Source organism: Pinus tabuliformis, chromosome X, assembly GCF_031772625.1.
Source record: "Pinus tabuliformis cultivar Carrire ecotype Pingquan chromosome X, CPIR1, whole genome shotgun sequence".
Taxonomy (NCBI): Eukaryota; Viridiplantae; Streptophyta; class Pinopsida; order Pinales; family Pinaceae; genus Pinus; species Pinus tabuliformis.
The window spans coordinates 481117426-481142697 of NC_142308.1; the positions used below are offsets into that span (position 1 = coordinate 481117426).

Consider the following 25272-nt stretch of genomic DNA (forward strand, 5'->3'; position numbering starts at 1 on the left):
ACCACACAACAAACCACTAAATCAAAATAGCCAAAGGGGTAATGAAGAAGGATGAGGAAAAAGAAGAATGTCCCCTTTTGCAAATATTTCATTCTCAAAGGGCATCCCAAGAATGAATGTTTGGAGGCTATATTCAAGAGAAGTAGTCCGTCAAAGCCAACCACACCAAAACAAAAGAAAACAAAATATTAGTCACTAATAGTGCAATAGAGGACATTTCTTTAATGGTAGTCATGCATCCTATTCACAAATAGTACAAGAAATTATTCTGCTTTCAGATGCAGATTAATAAGGGTCTTGTGACCATAGTAGTCAATAATCGCAGTGAGGTCTCTTAGAAGTAGTAGTATTGAAGAAGAATAACTCGTTTACATTGTGCATCCCAAACCCTACTACTTGTATTGGCATACAAGGAACAAGGGCTTTGAGTGTTTAATATAAGTGCAAGGCAAAGTTCACCATCTTAGCCAATTACATTTATGAGGTAAAGTTTGATGTCATTCCTTGTCACTTTTGGCAATCTATATATGTGGGATTAACTAAGATGCAACCACTATCATTGATGAGGTAAAATTTGATATCATTTATGTCTTATTTGGAAATCTATATATGTGAGCTCAGGGTGCCAAGATCAATGATATGAATTTAATCTATATGACAGAATTGTTAAGAATGGTTGAGCTTACTCAATGACAACATTTAAAGGATCCAATACTGTTAGCCCTCGATTCAGCTGCAAAATCCCAAACACTAATCAAAGCTGTAAGACATTATGCTATGTTAGTTTAGTATTACAAACCTGAAAAGATGAGAAAGTTGACACTCTCCAATCACGTGCGCAAGGACGATGAAGCCTCACTATGCACAAATTTAGCCAATAGGGAAAGTTTGAAGACTAGAAAAAGTTGGACAATTTATTGCAGCAATATTCTACTTTGTTCATGGAATTGCACAAAATATCTCCAAGGCACACAATCAAGTACTCATTTATTTGCAACATGAGTCATTTTTCCAAATAAGGTATTATAGAGGACTATGATCTTCTCCGTGTCTAGTTCTCCACAAGAGCATTAAACTCCCAAAACCAACTAAATACCTCATCCTCGGTGTTCATGAAGTAGATCGACATCCTCCTTGAGAAATCATCAACAAAAGTCATGAAATAACTATAACCACTCAAAGATGCCACTGACAAAGGACCACATACACCTGAATGCACCAGATCCAATACCCCCCTTGGACCTGCTATCACTACTAGGAAAGGTAGTCTTGGCATACTTGTCAACCGTGCATCCCTTGCACACACCCTGTTGCTCTACAATGAACTCTAGAAGACCAATGACAACTTCCATATCAGTAAAGCTTTGTGCTGCAAGTGACCCATCCTCATGTGCCATAACCCGCACAAACTATCACTATCATGAACCAGGGCACATACAGGCTAAGCCTTCATCATGTACAAGTTCCACTCGCTACTCCCAATTACTCATCCTAAGTTTGGCCTAGAAGCTCTTGACCTAACAAGTACTTGTCCATCGCGAAAATAAACTTCATACCTCTTCAATGTTTCACATATCGCGATAATATCAAAATTATCGCGATATTATCACCAAAAGAGCCTTTGCCAATGTTATTCGCCAGAAAAAATCGCGATAATTTCAAAATTATCGTGAGGTGAAGGGAAATTATCAGCCTAATACAAAAAAACATGAATATAAGTTGTGGTTTGGGTTTTTTGTTGAAAAAATTGGTACCAAGGAAGTGTTTCCTAGGCATTTATCATTTTGGCCTACGAAGACACATTAATAATCTTTTTGTCTAGGACATTACGAGTCTATTAACATCTAGGAGCAAAATCACCTTTTTATGAGATATGTACCATGTATTTTAATTTACAAAAGTCGCGTTATAAAAGTGGCTTTATGAGAAAAGTATTAAATGCACTTTATATTATTAAAGTGATTTTTATGTTTTAAAAGTCACTTTATGAGAAAAAAGTGCACAAGGTACATAACATTAAAAAGGTGTCTAGGAGTTCTTTAAGTGAGGGGGACAACATAAGAAAGGAGTCAAGTGGGGAACTTGATCTCTACCCTTGATCTAATGAGCTGAGATTTAATCTGTCATTAGATCACTAGGGTTAAGTTTATCATCTTATGGAGAGACAAAAGGAAAAGGATTATTCTTATCATTCTTCTCACAAGGAATTGAGGAGAGCATATGAGACTAGGAAGAGGAGCTAAGTAGGAGCTCAAGCCAGCCAAGGAGAGGAGCATGCAGGCCAGTGTTTAAGGCTTGTTGGAAAAGGCAGAGCCTCATTCTCATAAGATTTGAGAAGTGGAGAGCATAGGAGAAGAAGAAGCTTTTCAAGGATGACAACATTGCAGAAGAGGAAGAACTGTGTATAGCCAAGGAAGAAGCAGCGTACAGCCCTAGAGAAACCTGAGTTTCCAGGTACAGTCTGGCCCGTATTCATAGATTTTCACACTGTTGTTTGCAGGCCTCGTTTGCAAGGTTTCCAGGCTGAGTCTGTAAGTGTACAAGGCTGAGTGGTGTGTTTCCAGGACAAGGTTCAGGTGAGTTTATAGGCCGAGTTTCTGGTGTGTTTCAAGGAAAAGGTTCAGGTGAGTTTACAGGCCGAGTTTACTGGGTAAGGAGGCCGAGAATATAGGTCTCGTCAGCATAAAATTTGGGCTTCTTCCAGCACGAGTTTGGAGGCAAATTTCAGGCCAAGTTCAGGCCAAAGTTTAAGGTAGTTACCAGGCTCAATTCTGGTCGAGCTTGAAGGAGAAACCAGGTGTTAGGAGGCCTAGTTTCTAGACGTTTTACAGGCTGCTGAAATTTCTGGGAGAGAAGGCTGAAAAATCAGCTGACTACCTGCACAAAATCATGGCCTGGACCTGCACAGAAATCTGGGTATTTCAGCGTGAAGCTCGAAACTTACAAACACAGTTTTCAAAGCTGTGAGAGGGTTGAAATTTATTGGTTATTGTCCGCTCTACCAGGCACAAAAATCGAGTTCTGTTGGGTGAATTTTGTGCACATAAATCAATGCACATATCAGTCAGAGTTTATGACTGTCAGGAGATTCACATTACAATGAAACCTAGCAGTGTCTTCTCCAAGCTAAAGGGAGATAAGTTGATTTTCTCTCTGCTGTATAAAATTTTCCATAAAAGCAATCTAAGAGTTCCTTGAAGTGTGGTTTTCCACTTGTGGGTTTTTCCAGGGTCATTAGACCAAAAAGAGTGTGTAATTTTCTGTGATTGTGCTTGCATTTAGTCTTTATATCAGCTGGAAACTGAAATGTAGAGGTAGCTTAAATGTTTCAAATAAATTGCATTAAAAGGTTTTATATCAGACCTTCTAGTTTGGGACTGTGGGAAACAAAATTGTGCAAAAACTTGAAACCGTGAAGACTACCAGCAGAACACAAATTTTTTCTACATTTTTCAAAGGTCGTTTTCATTTTTTCTTGTGCTAAGATTGAGCTCTAAGGGTTGTGTGAATCTTGTGACCATTTTTCATCAAGCAAGCAAGGGAAAATCCATAGTTTTCTTTGCCATCAGCTGAGCATATTTGGAGTGGAGATTTACTCCAGCATACCATATCCATATTTCTAGGTATGTAAAAAAAAATTGTGCCTTCCTTCTCTTTGTGCTCCAAGATTAGTATATACTATAAATTTCGACTCTACAAAATGGCAAAGCCATTGGAGCAAATGTGGGAGTGTGGTGTGTTAAAGAATCTAGGGCATGTAGACATTAGCTTGATTCTTCGTTACATGATAACAATTTGTGAAGTATTTAAACAATTTATCATAGTTAGAGATTCCATTCACTATTAGTGTATTTGATGACTTCATCAAACTGCTACCAAAAACAAAAGAGACAAGAACACAAATGTTTTGGCTTTCTGCCAGGGCCAAAACCTCTCCCTCTTGGAGAGGAAAACCCATGCGTAAATTCTTCTTATAGAGATTCCATTGACGAATACCAAGACCATGACCCTTGACACATTTTGCCTCTCCAAGACCAAGATACCAAACCTCCTTTCAGTCACTGCTAAGATCATCCTCATTGCTGCATCATTGAAGCTATTACATCATCACTGAGATCTTCATTATTGCTTCTTTACCATATCAACAAGATCTATTGAGATCTCCACTGTGATCTCTATACTTTCATCAATGCACTGAGAGCTTGATCTTCATCACTGTACTTTAGCTAAGATTATCATCACGTTAATTGTGAGCATGTCAAGAATGTATTTCTACACTGATTACAACAGGGGAACCTTATTCCGAGACAGTGAGAATACACAAAGACAGTGAGGAATTTGAGCTCCTTTTCATCATATATATACAATGACTGTTGAGAGATAAGTCCATCGAGACTGTGGTAACGTTTCTTTTTAGTCTCCACATTTGAGACTAGGATCATGATACCCATCTCACTGAAATTCTATGTCACAGGACACGTCCCCCAGGGTCCCGTGTCCCGTATTTTACGTATTGGACACGAAAACGGCCCTAATACGTGTCGAATACGATTTTCAACGTGTCATGAAAACTTGAATACGTATTCTACGTTTTCCGTCGTGTCCTAAATTTCGAATACGCGTATTTGGTTGGTAGAATACGTTGCCCTAACGTATTTCGACAGGTTGAATACGTACCGCGAAAAAAACATAATTTAAAGCCTACGCGTTGGTCTATTCCGGGTTATTTTCGTCCTGCTGTCGTCTGGAGCTGCGAGCAGGGTGTTTGTCTTTGAAGTTAGCATTATATTTGAAGTCTGGAGCTATTTGAAGTCTGGAGCAGAGTGTGCCAGTGTGCAGCGTTCAAGACCGGCCCGTAAAAGTTAGGAAAAACTGTAGCCACAGGTGACAGTACCCATGGTAACAAAGGAAATATACACAGTGAACTCCACAGCACTGACTTCATTTCACACAATAAGCATAGCTGCAGCCTGCATATATATATAAAAGGTGGTTTTTCATATTCTGTGGAAAGCTGAAAGTTTCAGCTATCAACTTGTTTGCCACGGGAGTCAGCGTTTGTAATCATACTCAGCTTTGTCAGCAGTCGAGTTTCTCATAGTTCTGTATTGAAGGAATAACTAAAGTTACATCTTAAAGGAATGGAGTAAGCTCTGAAGAATGGAATCCCACAAGCAGACAAGCTAGCAGTAGTAGCTATTGGTAGGGAATCAATGTTAGATCAACATGTCTTAATGGTTAGCAATGCATAAATTCTCACTGACTTAATGGGATCAGGGTTCAACAGTTGATATGTTATAGCCTTTAAGGAATATAATACCCTGTCAAATATAAAGCAGCCACAACAAAATGTGAGTTTTGAAGTATGGGCACAGTGAATTTCAAATTGACATATTTAGCCAGTTAATAAAAAAACTGATGTGATACAAATTTTGAATCTCCAATGATTGGCAGAAAAGTGTGCTACATAGAGATTTCAGCCTTCAGGGAGTGCCTATTAACTTGTGAGTTTTCAACTGATGTAACATATCACTTTCGGATTTCCATTTTAGAAGAGAGGCTAATCTGCTGGAGTTTCAAATTTAGAGATTTAGTCAGGTAAATCTAGTGACTGCAATCTTGATGAAATCAGACGTGCATACAGCTTGCTTGAATTGCAATTAATTAACATTCAATTCTATATGTGAAACTAGGTAGAAGCACAAGCACAACTGTCAATAGTTAATCAAGATTAGTTAGGATTACATTAGATAAGGTCAAAATTAAATAAGATTAGATAATCTGATATAGAAGGTTTTGTATTTTGTGATATTGAAATGAATGAGATAAGTCAGATAACTGAGTTATAACCTGCAATTTAATATGGATAAAAAACTATATTTCGGTATATATATATATATATATATATATAAAAACGTGTCCCCCGTGTCCTGTTTCCAGGTCGCTGCGTTTCGTATTGAATACTCGTATTTACGTGTCCTCCATGTCTCGTGTCCTCGTGTCATGTGACAGCTAAAATTTTATATCACAGTGTTTCTCTTTAACCAAAAATGTTGATCCATTGTGTTTATCACCGAAACTGCTACAAGGATATCATTGGTATGCCGACACTGTAGAATGCAGAGACAGAGATAGTGACATGCCCAGACTACTTTGCTGCTTTCTCCATGCGAGGTTACCACCTTCACATCTTAGGTATGGTGATATCATTCACTGCTCCATGCATCGAGGTTGTGACTGCACCTAAAACCCAAACTAGGTGCAGTCAACCCTACTGCAGCTCCCTCTTCATGACTGCGGCTTCCCTCTTCATGACTGCGGCTCTCTGCGGCTTCACCTCTATGTGAGTTCTGTCCTTCTCCTTTGCAGATACCCCAACAGGGTATTTATAGTAGTCATCTCATATATGCAAGCCGACATCAACTTGTGAACCGACGTGTCTATTATTTCAAGCCGACATGACATAATTATATATATTTAAAACATTTCTTTGAGCCGACATGACATAATTATATATATTTAAAACATTTCTTTGAGCCGACATGACCATCTCCTTATCGCTTTGCTTGCAGACTTCGAAAGGCTTGTTTTGAGGCATTGATCTTGGTCTTGGAGGGCTGTTAGACAACTTTGAAGACTTGTACATATTTACATAAACTCATGAAGAGTTTCTATACACATGACATGACTCTTTGACATATAAATAAATCCTAAAGACATAAAGAAGAAGTCTTTCACCTAGTGACACTTCTTGCTCATGAAAACCATGTAGCAAGATTACAAAAATAATTTATTTCCTTTCATTATATCAAATACAAAGATCATGTCATTATGAAGACCGAACCTAGTTACACTTTCTTCAACACTCCCTCTTAACTAGGGAGGTATTCATAATGGTACTTGGTCATTCTCAATCTGAAGAATTTCTCATAAGAAGAATCAGATTTGCAATCCATCTGTTATAGCATCATTTCAACCAACATTGTTTCCATTTAGCAAGGCCTTGACTAACAACTCTATCTCTCACTTAGATCAGAGCACACAATGTTGGCGAGACTAATGACTGATAGACACACATCATCATTGTCTCTCTTAGGGTCATACCCACCCGGGTGTTCTCCGAGTATGCCCTACTAGGACTATTCTCATCTTGGGTTCCCAACCCTCAAGAATATCGGTCCTCTTGCCCACTCTTGTCTTGGATGCCCTACCACATCCTCAAAGAGTGTCGGATGCCAGATGATTACACAATCCTCCATTCTTTCTTCCAAACTGAAGACAAGAATGTCGTGTTTGACTCTCCCTCTTAATCAGGGACAAGTTCCAAGTTTCTCTTTACTTAGAAACTTGCTCGAGTTCCTTTGCTCATAGGAACTTCCTAGAGCTCCCTCTTACCCAAGGACTCTATCATCAGTGCTTCATAGGGTCTTCTAGTTGACTGACGATTCAAGACTTCGATGTCATCAATTCCTTCATATGTAGGGCTCATCCATCCATCACTTTCCTTCGTCATGTCATTCCTTCGTTCCTGGAAAGTATCCTCCTTGGCTTTACATCTGGGGCTTCCTTCATAAGCTCATATGTCTTCACTTTTCTTCAACAATGATGGATCTGGATCACAAGGTACATAGTTGTGACATCCTTCACAACTCTCCTTTCCTTGATCCTGCACACATACCCAGACTTTTCCAAGAGGCTAGACACCAAAAACAAATCACATATTACCTTTTGGTGATAGCCTTCTTCCAGTGACATCTTCTTGTAGGCATCAATCATCCTGCATTCATGTTGACACATCTCCCGATGATATCTGTTGTCAATGGTCCTCATCTTTTCAGACTTCCAACAAAGTCTTCACATCATTCCGGGAGGTTTCTTGGTTAAGTCTTCCTAATCCTCTGTATGTTGACTACCTTCATCATGGTTGCATGTCTCACGATCTCTTTCATCCTCATGTCTTTCATTCCCAGTAACTCTCATAGTTCTTCAATGGTCACCAACTACCTCATACCATATTATGAGGACATATTATGTTGATTTCATCTAGTCTAACTTATGTCTTTCTGCATCCTTTTAGAGGAGGAGATCTATTCCCTTTTGATCATGCTTGATCTATTTTATCTACAACCACATGTCATGACATTACAATATCAAATGCAAATACAAATACAATCATACATATCTTATTTTCCTTCCGATATTTCCTATAGCTTCCTTAATTGAAAAGATCTTCAATCCTTCGGTCTACTCCATTGTTCATGTCATTGAACCACCAACTCATGAGTTCCAGGAGTTGGAATTTCTGACGAGACATTTGCTGCCTTCTCGGACTAGGAGATCCTCCGTTGAGATCTCTATTAAAGATCCTTCAAGATCTAGTATATCCCCATCTGGCAAATGTTTCCTTTGACCTAAATGACTTCTTCCTTTTCTTCAATGTATAACAAGATTCCCCAGAGCTATGTTCTTCAAGATTCCATACAAGCTCTTGATGCCACAATGCATCTTACTATGTTCATATCTGCAGGGACTCCTGATAGGATCCTTTTGAGAGGGATATCATTTCATCCATAGTGGAGATCCATTATTCCCTCTTTCCCTTGATCCTTTCCTCAGCTTCCCTGCACTTATTTGTATCCTATACAACTTGCCTTTCTCTATCTGACATAGAGACCACAGACTGTTGATCGAGGTAACCTTCTTGTTTATGGACATCTGTTACCTTACTTATCAATATCAATATCAATGATGATTATTTTACTAGATTTCTCCATTGATATTTCATGAAGATATTTCTTCACTCTTTGGTGCCTTCTACACTTTACTTCAGAGAATATATCCTCTAGTATTTTATGTAATCTTCTTGTGTCTCCTTTCTTACTTCATAGAACCTTAAGAGTTCTTATGACTTAAAGGAGACCTTGATGTGCTGACTTCACTTCTTCATAAGGATTCTGTCAATCCTACTGCAAGAGCTTTATCTAACCCATAGATCTTCTTGCACTGATGAAGTCAATAAACCAAAACTTGATTATAGAATAAAAATACTTACTTGATACGTGAAGATGAGATCTTCACCTTGATTGAGGTAGATGCATTGATGCTTCCTCCGGATAGGATCCTTGCTGAAGCTTATCTTCAAACTTTCAAAATGATTGTTCTGAATATCTGATCCTTGCATCATCGACTTGAGGTTGATTGCCATGATGTAGAGATCCATCAATAGGTGTTATTATGGCTGTGAACACCTTCATTCTGCATCAAGAACTGTCCATATACCTCATGTTGCAGATGATCTGCTTCTTTAAGTAGGAATTCGAGTTGTTCTTTATTGGAAGGATGAATCTTTGTATGCCATGATGTGGATTGTGAGAAACACCGAAACTATTGCTATAGATCAGACTTCAAAACTCTTGCTGAAGATGATTGAAGTTGTGAACTGCTTTATTGGACCTTGATCTTCTTCGATACGGTGTAGGTAGATTGTCTCCTTGATCATCTTTGTGTTTACATACTGTTGTTGTAGACTTACCCTTTGATCTAGGGTTTGATCAAGGTATAGTTCTTGATCTTCTTTCAGTTTGCTATGCTTGAATCTTGATGTTGGCATGTCTCTTTTCTACCCTTCTTTGACTGTTGAACCAATCCTTCTAATACCATGTCGAAGAATCTAGGGCATGTAGATATTAGCTTGATTCTTCGTTACATGATAACAATTTTTGAAGTGTTTAAACAATTTATCATAGTTAGAGATCCCATTCATTATTAGTGTATTTGATTACTTCATCAAACTGCTACCAAAAACAAAAGAGACATGAACACAAATGTTTTGGCTTTTTGCCAAGGCGAAAACCTCTCCCTCCTGGAGAGGAAAACCCATGTGTAAATTCTTCTTATAGAGATTCCATTCGAATACCAAGACCATGACCCTTGAACCATTTTGCCTCTCTAAGACCAAGATACCAAACCTCCTTTCAGTCAATGCTAAGATCATCCTCATTGCTGCATCATTGAAGCTATTACATCATCATTAGATCTTCGTTGTTGCCTCTTTACCATATCAACAAGATCTATTGAGATCTCCATTGTGATCTCTATACTTTCATCAATGCACTAAGAGCTTGACCTTCATCACTATACTTTCGCTAAGATTATCATCATGTTAATTGTGAGCATGTCAAGAGTGTATTTCTACACTGTGATTACAATAGGGGAACCTTATTCCGAGACAGTGAGAATACACAAAGACAGTGAGGACTCTGAGCTCCTTTTCCTCATATATATACAATGATTGTTGAGAGATAAATCCATCAAGAATGTGGTAACATTCTTTTTAGTCTCCACATTTGAGACTAGGATCATGATACCCATCTCACTGAAACTCTATATCACAGTATTTCTCTTTAACCAAAAATGTTGATCCATTGTGTTTATCACCGAGACTGCTACAAATATATCATTGGTATGCTGACACTGTAGAATGTAGAGACAGAGATAGTGACATGCCCAGACTACTTTGTTTCTTTCTCCATGAGAGGTTACCACCTTCAGAACTTAGGTATGGTGACATCGTTCACTGCTCCATGCATCGCCCTCTTCATCACCGTGGCTCCTCTTCTTCATGACTGCGGCTCTCTGCAGCTTCATACCTTGACTGTGGCTTCACCTCTATGCAAGTTCTGTCCTTCTCCTTTGCGGATACCCCAACAAGGTATTTATAGTAATCATCTCATATATGCACGCCGACATCAACTTGTGAACCGACGTGTCTATTATTTCAAGCCAACATGACATAATTATATATATTTAAAACATTTATTTGAGCCAACATGATCATCTCCTTATCGCTTTGCTTGCAGAGTTCGGAAGGCTTGTTTTGAGGCATTGATCTTGGTCTTGAGAGATGTTAGACAACTTTGAAGACTTGTACATATTTGCATAAACTCATGAAGAGTTTCTATACACATGACATGACTCTTTGACATATAAATAAATCCTAAAGACATCAAGAAGAAGTCTTTCACCTAGTGACACTTCTTGCTCATGAAACCCATGTAGCAAGATTACAAAAATAATTTATTTCCTTTCATTACATCAAATACAAAGATCATGGCATTATGAAGGCCGAACCTAGTTACACTTTCTTCAACATGGTGAGCCATGTGAGGTTGATAATAAAACAAAGCCGAGGTGCAAGCTCTATGGAATGGAAATGTTTGGTGGAATCATCCACTTGAAATACCACCTTGCCAAAATCTCAGGGCATGGTGTGGATATTTTCCCTATAGCTACCCCAGACATTGTCCTTATTGCAAAGAACTCAATTCTTGATACTGCTAGAAAGAGAGATTAGAGGGAGGAACTAAGGAATTTCATCGAAACCACAAGCTTCGCAAGGGCGAGGGAAACCTAATCCTTGGCCACACCTTCTTAGTGGAGTATTATTATCAGATTATTGTTATAGTATCTAGAATCTAACTGTTTCGTGATGATCATCTCATGACCTACATTTATCTTTGTTTTAAGGTGATTTTGGATTAAGTTTTAACTATTATCTTGTCAGAACTTATCGTTGAGGAGTCCAGACAAAATGACAAATATCATATTTCAGAGTTTAGTATCTACATCTTATACATCTCATATTAGTTATAAGTAGAACTTCGGCATAAATCACATATAGAAAGACCTTTGTCGACGCGTTTTGAACCAACCAGTGTGGTTCATCGTCAGGGCAAGTTGAAGAAATAGATCCAGCTTAGCATGTTAAATAGTCTGAGCAGAGCCTCCAACGGCTATCTTGATCAACGGCTAATTTTGACTTAGGGACCAGAGTCAAAAACTCAATTTGATAATTTAAAGGAAGTTAGTTATTGACCATACCTATATATATATATATATATATAAATGAAATAATTTTAGATGGTGTTTATGTTATTAGTTAGTTAAAAAGGTATAATTTAATATTTAAAAATTGTAATTTAAATGGGAATTAGTTAAATTGAAGACCTAACTTTTTTGTAAATATATAAATAAGGTAAATTTAAGATGATAGTTAGTTAAAAAAAATAATAATAATAAATAAAAAAAAAATAAAATAATAATAATAATAATAATAAATAAAATAAAATCAAAATCAAAATGAAAATGAAAATAAAATAAAAAAAATAAATAAAAAAATAAACAAATAAAAATAATAATATATATACTAGTTACGATTAAAAATAATAATAATAATAATAAATAGATAAATAAATTATATATATATATATATATATATATATATATATATATATATATTAGTTACGATTATAAATACTAAAAAGAAGGAGAAGGACCGGAAAAAGTCCAGAGCAAGAAGGATAAACCCTAGGAGAAAGGAAGGCTCCAGGGGGAACAACGAAAGCGAAAAAGATAAAAGAGCGGGGGGGAAGACTAAGATGAAAGGGCAGGGATCCAACATCTACTGATCTTCCAACCATCATCTCTATTGATATTGTTAGGCCTTCTTTCGATCTCAATAGCTTCCCTGAATTTACGATGATGGAACTGGGCAACTTTGGCAACAACCTTGGCCTCCTTTATACACACCTGATGCTTGGTCTTTTCCACATGTTCTGCTAACGCTGAAGACTTGGTTCTCCCATGTCTTAGGTCAGCAGCATGTTCGCTGATCCTCTGACGGATGGAGCGCCCTGTTTCCCCGATATAGGGGGTCCCACAAGAACAAGGGATCAAGTAGACACCCTTCATGTCCTTAGGGTTAATGGGATCTTTCACCAATCAGAGGGAATTACGAATGGTGTTGAGGGGCCTAAATGTAGAGGGAATATCATACCTCTTAAGGATCCGAGCAATCTTGTCCGTGGTTCCTTGGACATAAGGAATATGGACACCTAGTCGGCGCTCCTTTGGTTCTTTCTTAATTACCGCATTTCTAGAGGCTTTAAGGAAAGCCTTCTGACCTAGGCTACGGTCATCCTTAACAAGGATGATTACCGTAAGAAGATGTTAGATCATCTTCGCAATAGTGGCAGTTATAAAAAACTGTCGCGACCAGTCTGATGGCACGACTTCTTCTCATTCCGGCGGTGTTCTGAATATGGAGGGCTTTACTAATTGTAATGCATCGTCCACAGTATCCATCCATTGGTCTTCAAAAAGAAATGTTGACAAGAACCCTTCGCGCAGGATATCCCACTCGCCAGTGCCATGCTGGAGCTCTGTTTCCGTATACTAGTTCCTTGGAATGACATCCAGAGTATGATAAAATAAGTGCACCCATTTTGGTTGAGGCTTCATCCCATAAGCTTGGGTCCAATTGGTCAGGTGCATGCGCGGATCATCTCGTCCATTGTATTTCCCCATTATTCGTAGCTTAGGCTTCCCGAATCTTATCTGCATCATGTGCCTGCAACTTTGCCAATCTTCGAAGGTTCCTTCATGGGTATCCCACCATCGCGTCGATGTCACGCGCAATGCCCATTTGAGTGCATCGAACTGTTGGTACTTTGGTACCGCACTTTCGAATTTAACGAGGAAGTCTTCTACTACTGTCAGCCCGTCATACATCGGGAGTTCACGGTTTTGAACTTTAACGTAATACAGGGATTTCGTCATCATATTATAGTGCAATGTGGTTGCCTCGTCACCCTGTTGCGCCATGGCTCGTCCTCCTCATCTAAATCACTGGCATAGCCCTGCGAGAATCTCCGCTCCTCCTTTGCAGCGATTTTGTAGATATTATCCAATACATCACTGCTCTTCGCTACGTGCCAGTTCTGTGTACTGCGGTCCGTCTGTTGGATCCAGCGGAACAACGACCCGGAGCGACTTTTTCTCGAATATCATCTTCCTCTGTTTGAGGTTAATAACCCCATTCATATCAATGGTCCAGTCTATCCCTAGCAACGCAGGGTATGGACTATTGTCGTCCATGATTTCAATAACTTCGAAATCCGTCCAGGTACTTACACCATCAATGTCTACTGTAATCCCTTGCAGCCGTCCATGGGCGACATCTTCTGCTGGTTGGCCATCCGCAATTGGATAGGAGACCATTGTAGTGTAGGCTTACCTATGCGCTCCGAAGTCTGTTTAGGCAATACGTTTGCATCAGAACCCAGGTCTAGAATGATCTAATCCATCTCGTAGTCGCCAATTTCCTTCGTTAGCCGCATTTCCCGACCCGTCCGTGATACGTGTCTTCCTATTTTCCGAACTGTGCGAGGTTCACCCCACCCTGCGCATCTATTAATCACTTCTTGTAACCCTCTAACTGCTCGGTTGTCGCGAAGCAGTTTTATGCATGTCTCTAAGAAGGTAGTCATCATCGAGGGATCCCTAGTTGGCTCAGGCGGATCCCTACTACCTTGAGTAGAGACGCTCGTGAAGCTTTCCCTAGCTTCCATATTAGTCTTCCCATCGACCTTTCTTGTGGCTACGCTACGTCGCAATATCATGTTGACCATGGGTTCGTCGTCACGGGGTTCGGATCTCATCATCTGCACGTTTTGCGTTGTTGTAGGAGGCGTTGCCTTCTTTTCGTGAATCTGTGCTATCAGCATGGGGCAATCTAACAGCTCATGATCGAATTGCTCACAATAAGGACATGATACTCAGGTTGGATTGGTACAATCCCGCGCGTAATGTCCTAGTCCTCCACAGTTGTAACAGATTAGCTGCCCGCAACCCCTTCCTGGTCCCATTCCACCCCGTCCTTGACCGCGTCCTGGGAACCCACCTCGCACCTCAGTCTGCATTCTGTAGGCCGGTGTCTGGTCCATCAACATTCGATAACTACGACAATCTCTTTCTTCGTGACCCATCGATCTACAAAAGTTACAAAAGAGCTGCTGGGGGGTCTAGTTGTATTTTGGCAATAGATGACAGTTATCCGTGTTGTGCTTTCCTCCTACCTGACAGATTGCGCACCAGAGCGGGGCGATCGTGCTCGGCCCTGTCTGTGCCTCTGGTTGCAATGGTGTCAGTCCCCCTATGACCACAAAATTCATCGAGACTGGACAGTGATCTTTATCGTGTCCCTGGCTCCTGCACTTTATACACCATACTTCCTCTTGGATTTCGGAACGCAGCGTCTGGTCTTGCTTTAACTTTTGTATCTCCAAACACAAATTTTGGACCTACGCTTGGATTTGCTGAACTCCTAACCCTGGGTCCTGTACCGGGGTTTCGTGCAGCAGCATTGTTGCTTCCAGTGCTTCCGCTTGGGTTGAGATCTTTTGGTGTGACAAAGCCGACTTTAGATATGGCGTTAATGATGCTACGAACCAAGCGCAGTATTGTGCATCTGTCAGGGTCATGTTGGCCTCGCGAATGGTGCTTTTCAACCTCTGATCCAAATCCCATGGGGTTTTGCCAGGCATCATTGTGATCTCTTTGAATCCTACGACCGACTGCGCCTGTTTCTTTGGCCGGTTAAACTCCTTTTTCAATTCAGTATAGATGTCCGTTGTTCCTGCCATTGGGTTGATGCTTTAATACTTCATGTACCATGTTAGCGCTCAGTCCTGCAGTGCGCTGACTAAGATGGATTTCTTGATGTTATCATCCACGACTTGTTGCACGTTCCATACTGATGTTAGCACAAACCAAAATTGTTTCGGGTCTTCGCCTCTGGCTCCCTTAAATACTGGTAACTGAATTGTGTTCGCCATCGTTACCCTTAATCTATTACCGTCCCTGATCCTCTTGAATCTTCAACGCTCTCTCGCTATATGGTCCCCACGTCCCACACCTAAACACCCCTTAGGCAGATCCCATCCCGACAATGAAACCATTTGTTGGCTTATATGGGCCTGACCCAGGTTTGGAAGAGTTATTTAGCCAAACAAATCCCGCAGCTACCGGCCCTTTCAGCAATAGCCCGTGGAGCGCGGACTGAGGTCTCACCCGAGGAAGAAAACAACAGCAGTGTGGACGCAAATTGGACCGGATGCTCGTTAAATCACCATATGTTTGCTCAAATCTAATGAAATGATTCCATACCGCAGTTGACTCCTCTATTGGAAGAAGGCTAAGAGCTCGCTCAACTAATGCACAAACATTTCTATCATCATTCAAGCGACAAGGGAAGTCTGCATATTCAAGTATGTATGTCGGCCTGTGCATGAATCTCTTGAGCCCTGCTTCAAAATGTGCAACAGTGGGATCCTTGTCTAGACAAAACACCATCATGGCATAAGCAACAAAGACTTGGTACGTGTAGTTTGGAGATTTTCGTGCCTCAGAAAAGAACTTACGGGCTGCTTCAACTCCTTTAATCCTCCTTATGAATCGAAGGAACTGAATATAACCTAAAGTTGTTGCGGTACTACTATTTCTTAAAAAATTCTCATATTTTCTTAGATCGCTAAATTCCTCCACAACACTCTTCCAGTTCAGCATAAGCATATCGTAACACTTCTGAATCTGGAAAAGCTTTCAAAGCTCTCTGAAAAACTGTAATAGGAGAATCCACTGATCCATTTCGTGCATGCCATGTCGCATAGTCATACCAAATATCTAGATAGTGATGCAAATACATAAGGCACTGCTCTTATGTGAATGCAACTCGTTTTCCTGAAGATGCACTATCTATCCTTTGAGGATTCTCCTTTTCAAAAGCAAGCAATTGCCTCCATGCACTGCACTGTTGCTCCTCTTTGAGAGAACCTGTAGGAGGCACAGCTAACTTGTTGCCATCAATTTCGTCACAAAGTTTCTTGCGCTCCCTATAGACAACACTTGCACTGATGTATTTCGGCTGATATTCAACCAAAAGACCCTTTGCCAGAGCATGGCTAACGAAATTTTCAAAATTCTCATAGTCCTTCCAAAGTTGTTCTATATGATGTGTTGGGATAAGTATGGATTTTTGATAAGATTTGCACACATTAGTCATGCGTTGAGATTCCTCCTGCGTTGTTGTGGCCAATAATGATTTTAGAAGTGAAATGTACTCCATCCATAGAGGTCCTGATGCAATGTGTGTTCCAATATGATACAGCATAAACTCAAATTCTTTCTTAGTCTCATTATCAATGTCCATGTCATTTATATTCACAGATTCTATGTTTCCCTCCAAATCAACGATTTTGATATCTTCTTCTTTTTCTTCTTCTACATTTTACTCTTCATCAATGTCTTCTTCAGCATCTCCCTCATTGTTTTGATATTGTTCATCTTCATAATCCACTTCATCGGAATCATCATCTTGACTGATATCACTTTTATATTCATCATTATCTATTACATCTTCATATTCATTATCATCATTCTGATCACAATCTTCTTCTCCTGCTTCACCTCGTTTCATTTCTTCAATGTCGCAATCATCTTCCTTTTGACATGCTTTAACTTTTGCATATGATTTTTCTAAACGCTGAAATGCTTCTTGAATTTTACTAAACTGCTCAAAGCATTCAAGACATAAACATAATGGCATATTGTGCGGCAAACTACGTTCAAAGACCCGCATGATTATATTGTGTACCATGGCCCTGATACCACTGAAGCAACAAATCAATAGCTTGTTGGCTTGAATGTAAAAATACACAAAGGTATTTGAAATAATAATTTATTAATATATAAAAATTGTACAAGTGATGATGAATGTTACAATGAGGCCTTGCTTTTATACCTAGACAGGTGACCTTTCATGATTAGGCATGTCTTTTAGACATGCCTTTTCACTTAACTAATGACTATTTTAGATAATCATTATTATTTACATTTATTTATATTCATTTTATTTTATGTAATTTATATTCGTAACATTCTTTTATGCTTATGCAGCAAGAGCAATTTCATCTTTCTCCTCACCATCTTTTCGTTATTCTCCGGTCAAGGAATTTTCCCAGTTCTCCTTCTGGATGAATTCATCCTGCAATTGGATCCAATTAGCAAGCTACTGACAAGGAAGAATCCCATCCACAAAATTGGGCCACTGCTTCGTGCACCCCTTCATAGCAACTTTGACTAAATCTGAATCATGCACAGTTTCCCCAACAATTGCAAGCTCATCACAATCCTGTTGAACTCTTGTGAGATAAGATGTCATGGTCTCAGATCTGTTCATTTTAATATTGTTCAACTTCTCTTTCAACACCATTTTCCTATCATTGTTTGTACTACAATAAAGACCAATTAAAGCAAAGCACCTATGTCTTTTGGTGTCCTTCCCTGATATGTGCAGGATTATATGATCTCTCACACCATCCAGAATTATGCAACTCACTTTCATATCCTTAGCCCTATGCTCGGTTGCAAGATTCGGATCTGAAGGAACCTGCACGTCTCTGCTCACTAAATCCCAGAGACCATTCAACTTCAAAATCCAAGTAATTTTCTCCTTCCATGGGCTGAAATTTGATACCATATCGAACACGTCTTCATATCTCAAACTGAACAATGATCCCATCTCTACAAATCAACTGCGACCACAAAACTCGACTACAAAATTTGAACAAATAATTAAGTTGTTGCAAAAAGGAAAAACTCATTACTGCAAAACCTCGTGGTCTCATATCTCTCTCTCGGATTCTTCTAGATAGCTTTGGTACCATGTTAAATTTCTAATACCAGCTAGATTTATTTTTTCACGTCAAATTAATTTATCTCTGATAGTTTATTTATTAACCCAAATGAACAGTGATTTACTGAAAAATAAAATCACTGGTATTTTTAACTTCTAGAATTAAAAATATGCAGCGGAAATAAACTAGAGACATCAATCACACATTGCAAAATTAACTAACCCACAACCAATTCTCTAACATTTCATTATCTAGAAAATATAGGCTTTACGGCCCATAGAGATACAAGGGAAAATACAAATCTAGAACCTTTAACTTGGCTCCCTCAAAATAAGTTTGGCCCAAGTAAATCGGCCTCAAGGAAATCTGCCTTCGGATGAAACCGACATGAAGAAATCGGCCTCCAACAACTCGATCTGCGCCCTCCAATGACTCACATGCCCTACCACTAATGTGCACTGGGAAAACCCCAACACTCCAACAACTCGACCTCCTCTAGATAAATACAATCTCCCTACAGCAACTCAACCCTGCTATCTCTTCCTACTCAGCCTCCCTGGATTTGCACGAACCCACTCGCACTTCTCCTTCCTTGCGCATTGGTTCACTAAACCCCTCTCACTTCAAAGAAAATCGCTCTCTTCATGATGACTCGCTCACACAACATGTGGTCTTCATCTTGTGTCTTCACCTTCTCACAAGGCTCCCTTTATAATCTTCATCGAGCCCCAATCCCTAACTCCAATCTTCCTTTTAGAACCATCTTGGAAATCAATGGTTGAGATTATTTTGAAGTCACTTAAATAAATAAGTTATTTATTCTTACAAAATATCCCAATAGTCCACAATAATTAATTTACTTTAATTATTGTACTTTTCCTAGGTTAGACTTACGAAAGAAGACATAAATCACTAAAAGAGGCAAATAATGTCTTCAACATACTAAGACATCAAGCCTATATAGAGGACCTTCCGAAGCTACTCACTTCAATAAAAGAAACATCCTAACTAACCTCAATCTGATGTCCTAGAATGTAGATCCTGTAGGCCTTCGCAGTCTCGTTGTATCCCACAAAAGTACCATCATCCCGAAAGGCTCTAACTTCTTCCTCTTCTCCTTGGGCACGTGAATGTATATTGGACAACCAAAGATCCTCAAATGACTGACCTCTAGCTTCGCTCTTGTGAATGCCTCCTCAGGAGTCATGTCCTCCAATATCAAGTGAGGCCTCCAGATCTGAACATAAATAGTTGTGTTAGATGCCTCTGCCCATAAGAACATGGGTAGATCTTGATCATGAATCATTTGCCTTCACCGCTTCCACAATGGACGTGTTCTTCCTTTCCACAACCACATTCTATTGAGGGGTGTAAGGAACTATCCACTCCCTCTTTCTTCCTGCCTCCTTGCAAAAATCATTGAAGTCCCTAGAAGTATACTCTCCTCCATTATCTAACCTCAAAACTTTGATCTCCTTCCCTGTCATGTTCTCTACCTGAGCCTTGAACTTCTAGAACTTATTAAAGGCCTCATCCTTGGTCTTCATTAAGTAGATCCAAGTCTTCTAGGAGAAATCATCAATTAAATTCACATAGTACAAGTGTCCACCAAAAGATGATACTCTCATTGGTTCGCATACATTTGAATGTGCTAAATCCAAGATTCCCTTGTACCTATTATCACTACTCGGAAAACATCCCTTTCATTCTACCGAAGTGCACAACACTTACAAACAACCTCATGCTCTGCCCGGAGCTCTAGAAGCCCTATAACAATCCTCCTCAATGCTGGCAAAGCCCTGTAATGCAGATGACAAATCTTTGATGTTGTAACTCACATAAACTGATATTGTCATGTACCAATGCCTCGGCTAGTCGTCCTATCAAACTATATACTCCTTCGTCTCGAGCGTCAGTCACTTCTCTTGAGTCTATGCTCGAAGCCTTAGGCCATACAAGAACTTGACCATCTACAAATGCAACTTTGTAACTTCTATCCTCCAACAATGAGATAGAGAGCAGGTTCTTCTTCAATCCTAGTACAAACAAAATAACTTTGGATTCCAGCTGAAGCGATGTTTTCCCAACTACTTTTACTGCATACTTGTCATTATCTCCAAATTCCACCTGCAATGTCGAATCCCTCTCTGTCAAGTCTGTGAGAGAATCTTGAAAACTTGTCATTTGCCTAGAAGCACCACTATCCACCAACCAGATATCACTACTATCAGTTATAGTGTCTGAAAGGGCGGAGACAAAGAAATATTCTTTTGACTTCTTTTGTGGCGGATGCTCATCATCATCATCATCATCAACATTAGTTGTTGATGCATGTGGTTTTCCCTTCCTTTTCTTTAGAAGACACTAGGAGGCATACTGACCAAAAGTATGACAATTACAGCACCTAATCTTTGACATATCCTTCCTCTTCTGATCCTGAACTAGAGTTGGTCTTCTACTTGTATCTTTCTTATCTAACTTTCCAAAATTTCTTCTTCCTTTCCCTTTGACTTCTTAATCCTGAGGATTTTGCAAGCTATTCTTCAACAATAATTTGGCCTCCTCTTGGACACAATTAGTCCATAGCTTATCAAACTTGGATAGCTTATCTCGAGCACAAATACCCTGAACAAATGGATCCCTGAGGAAGGAAATACATTAAGTCACTATAACAAGTTTTGCATCAACATTGGTATCTTCAATGGTTCGAAGCTCACCTCTCCGCTAAGAGAATCTCATAAGATAAGAGACAACAGAATCATATCTAGTCATCATGACACTACAGAGTTGATGCCTCAAGGTTAGTTTCCTACTAGTATTGTTATTATCGAACAATCCCACCAAAGCATCATACACTTCTTTGGCCATCTTCAACTCGGCAACATGAGGAACCAAGTGGTCCTTTATGGAATCTATCAAGATTCTCTTAGCCTTGGCTTCACTCTTCTTAGACTTGGCTTTCTCCTCAACTCCTCCTAGCTTTGGAATGACTTCCTTCACATGATCTTGAAGCTTATTATCTTCCAAGACAAAGATTATCTTGGTATTCCAAGATCTCAAATTGGTGGCACCATCTGAACTGTCTTCTACAATAAGACTTGGCACCATTTTTACAAGAGATCTAAAATCCAATCAAGTTGTTGAATACCATCTCTTAGGCTAACTTCAATGGTTGCTCTTTCAACAAAGATCTGATACCATGTTGAAATTCTATGGCTAGTGCAGTAGAATACAAAATTCTAACAGATAATTACTTACTAATGATTTTCAAGTAGTATTTTTATGCCACTGCTATCATTGAATAACTCCAAAAATATTTACAGTAAATGCAATGGAAACAGTAAAGATCATAGAAAGACAACAATGCACAATAGAGATTAATTTTACCGTGGGAAACCCAACCTTGGAAGAAAACCTAGCAATCTTTTCTTAAGGAGATATTGTCTTTCAACAAAGTTTACAAATCAAAAAATTGTATAGAAATGTGTGCCAAAAATACTAGCCAAAATACCAATGGAACCTAGTCAAACTTCGGCAAGTCAATGTTGGTCAAAATCAATTGAAACAATCAAAAGTCCACATTGGTCAAACTACAGTCTGCAGTCCAATTTCGACATAACAGTCAACCCTCGGCACTGTGGTCAACAGTCAGCTCATGCGACTACGGTCAAACCCTCGCATGTGCGGCCTTTTTCCAGCTATCAAACTCAGTCAATTATTCACATGAGTCGTTGGTACGGCTACTCAATAATTCAGTCAACTTGGTTGGTCAAACTATCCTTCATTCTCACAGGAGTGGACAGAGCAAAAGAGAGATAAATGATAAATATGATCTCCAATAGATTTCTCCTTAACTGAATTTCTCTTCCACTTAGAAAAGATCAATGAGCTTTCTATGTTGATTGATTTGCCTCTCACATGTCTATTTATTTGTATAGAGCTCTAATGTTCAATGGACACCCATTGAGGTGCCTCTTCACCCCCTCACTTATGGAGCCTACATGACAACTCAACAATAGACTAGAATTGTTAACCCCAATAAGGGATAAAAACCCCATTAGATAAACAATTCAAACCCACTCTATAAAATAGATCACTCAACCCTAGAGCTAGCAATGTGAGTACCTATTAGGACTTCAGGAAACTCTCCTAGGTTGTAGTTCGGAAAATCTTCAATATGGTTCTAGGAACTTATTGGGATGGGTGATGGTTTGGTTCAAGCCAGATAACCACTTCTACTCTGTTTTCACTCCAGACATGCATGAACACCCTCAAACTACAAGGCTTTAGACCACCAATGCTCAACAATTTGTAGATTAAGTGAATGAATGAAGAATACTAACCACACCAGCAAATGCATACAGAATGTATGATGGCCAGCTGCAACTAGTAAAGAAACTTACAAATCTAATCTATCAATGCAGAGATAAGATGACAGTTATCTTGCATTAGATACAAAAGAAACCTGAGTGACCTACTCAATGATACATTCAATTTACTAATACAGAGATAAGATGACAGTTATCTAGCATTAGGCATAGAAGATATCATGAATAAAACATTCCAGGTACAAGTTTAGAACAGAGGAGAAATGGGCATTGAGCAATTAACAGCAAAAGAAGCTTACATTTCCGAAAATGAAGATGAGACGCTACGAGTTACAAAATATCTACAGTCTCCAGAAGTTGAACCAAAACACAATTGCCAACCTCTGATTACCTTTTTTCTTTTGGCTATTTCTAATCTATCATTACAATGGCCCTTAGCCGTTTAGGGATGGAGGGGTCTTAATTGACCACCAACTACCATTAACTATCTGATAGCGTCTTTTAAAGTAGCTGCTTTCTCCACTACGAAAACATGATCGGTTCTGGTACTGTGCTGTCCTTCAGGTGGTCGGATTAATTATAGCAGTGGAGCTCCATGACTGTTTAATTCGGTTGCTGAGTCGTGTTGTGTCCTTTCTTCCTTCACTTGTGTCCTTTCTTCCTTCAGCCATGCTCTCGGTTAATTTAGTTTCATGGTCAGACTGACAGAGTCAGCAATCTTCTTCTTCGGGTAACAGACAGGATGTGGGGGTATGGAGTGCATGGGCGGATGGACGGTTGTGAGTGATCGTGAATGGTGGTCGTCAGATCAAGGGAGACGTACGATGGAGATCGTGTTCTGGAGGCTAGCAGTCATGGTGGGAGCGGGACATATTCGGGCCATTAGATCTTTAGGCAAGCATATCGAATGGTTATCGGGCGGCGGAGATGTGCGGGCGATAACGTGCAGGGTGGTTTGATTCGAGTGGTAATGGTTTTTATCGCGCGGGCATCGAGCGGTAAGCAGTAAGTGTCAGAACTCGCCTGATGCCATTCACGAGATGACATGTAGCGGCGGGGAAAAAGAAAAACTGCCCTCATCACGCGGGTACTTTACGCGCTTGTTGTCCGCGCGATATGGACAATAGCCATTAGATCTGGCGGGGGTGATCTAATGGCTGAGAGCTGTCGGGCAAGTTGGCGTATCGGACGGAATGTGAGCCATTGGATCGACGGGAAAAGATTAATGGCGGAAGGAGGTGAAGGTACGAGATGTCTTGGGGGAACGCACTATAGGCGCGTTAGGCATATAGGTGAGGTTTTATGGGGGTTTTGGGCTATTGCACTTGGGGCTAAGGTTAAAGAGGGTTTTGTCGGGGTAGTAGGGTTAACTTAGGAAATAGAAAGGGTAGAGTGTGAGCATAATGAGCGAAAAAGAGGAATAATGACCCATGTGAGACCCTTTTAGGAACAACGAAGAAGACCAAGCCTTTTCCTTCAACCTTCAAAAAGTCAGCACTACATCTCAAGGCTAACACTGGCTCCTTCTAGGGGTGAAATTCTCCCTGTGGGGTTTCAAGAACCATAGACCACTGCCTTTTACACAAAAACAAGATTAGAAATATTGCCTAGTATTCCATTGGGCATGGAGTCTATCTAAGCCTACACTAAAACTTTAAAAAGTAATAACATATTCACAACACTAAGGCCTGAAAGCCTTAAACAAAATAAACTTTCAAAAACCGCCCATTGACTGGGCTATCAAAAACCGTTTCTCCCTCCAAACTTTGCAGCATGAAAGTATTGTTTACCTGGACCTGACAGATAACAAATGGTCCTGTCCATAAAGCATCAAATTTACCATGATTGCCTTTCTTTTCCTTCAGTGCATCCCATTTGAGAACCCAATCACCAACCTGAAAGTTGTTCATATTTGTCTTTCTGTCAAAAGCTTCCTTGATTTTCCTTTGATTTATTTCAGACTTCTAAATCAGTTGATCTCTGATCTAATGAACTTCAGCCAAGTCACTCATCCTCCTTGCCATGTCACTTTCCTCGTTCTGCTCTTCTTGCAAGAATTTGGCCACAGGGAGGATCAATTGGAGTGCAAAAACAGCCTCAGTGCCATATACCAGCTTGAATGGAGAATTCCCTATGGATTTCTTGGTGGTAACTCTGTCAGCCCATAATGCAAACTTTAGCTTGAAATCCCAGTTCCTTTTGTTGTCTTCCAGCAGCTTTTTTATTATCCTTACTAGGCGTTTATTGGATGATACTGCTATGCCATTACCTTGACGATAATATGAGGTGAAATGCACTAATTTGATGCCCATTGATTCACACATATCCACCAACTCTTTTGCCCTGAAAGCTGTTGCATTGTCTGTAACCAATTTGGTTGGGCAACCAAACCTGGTGAAAATGTTTTTTGT

General features: G+C 39.7%; 1 protein-coding gene and 1 pseudogene across 1 annotated transcript in view; both read right to left on the reverse strand.

Annotated features, from left to right (window-relative positions):
• The window catches only part of LOC149140774 (integrator complex subunit), a 232979-nt gene that overhangs the window by 32056 nt on the left and 175651 nt on the right, over nt 1-25272 (reverse strand). The gene's annotated exons all lie outside the window — the stretch shown is intronic.
• LOC149140775 (cleavage stimulation factor subunit 77-like) lies at nt 683-17047 on the reverse strand (annotated as a pseudogene).